The 303-nt window shown below is 67.0% G+C and overlaps 1 protein-coding gene across 1 annotated transcript in view; it reads right to left on the bottom strand.

The window, feature by feature from the left end:
• The window catches only part of TMEM248 (transmembrane protein 248), a 16,321-nt gene that overhangs the window by 14,444 nt on the left and 1,574 nt on the right, over window positions 1-303 (bottom strand). The window lies entirely within an intron of this gene.

Raw genomic sequence — 303 nt, 5'->3', positions numbered from 1 at the left:
GGATCGTACCGCGCCCCGCGTGGTCCGCCCGGGGCGGAGCGCAAAGGCGTTGCCGACGTTTCCAAGCGCCCCTGCCCTCCGCCCCCTTTCCCACCAAATCCCCATCCCAAACACCCTAAAGGCGGTCGAGATTAAATCCCGAGAGCAGAGGGCTCGACGGAACTAACCGGGATAACTTTTAATTGTAAGAAGCCCTGGGCGCAGGGGCGCGGAGCCGGGGCGATGGGGACAGAGCCAGGCTCTGCCCGGCGGCAGCCTGGGCCGGGACCCAAGGATCCCTGCTCGGAGCAAGGGGAGCCGCCA

The sequence above is a fragment of the Egretta garzetta genome, unplaced genomic scaffold (genome assembly GCF_000687185.1).
Source record: "Egretta garzetta isolate BGI_Z169 unplaced genomic scaffold, ASM68718v1 scaffold108, whole genome shotgun sequence".
Lineage (NCBI taxonomy): Eukaryota > Metazoa > Chordata > Aves > Pelecaniformes > Ardeidae > Egretta > Egretta garzetta.
Note: the sequence above shows the minus strand (reverse complement) of the source record. Positions and strands in the feature narration are given on the sequence as shown.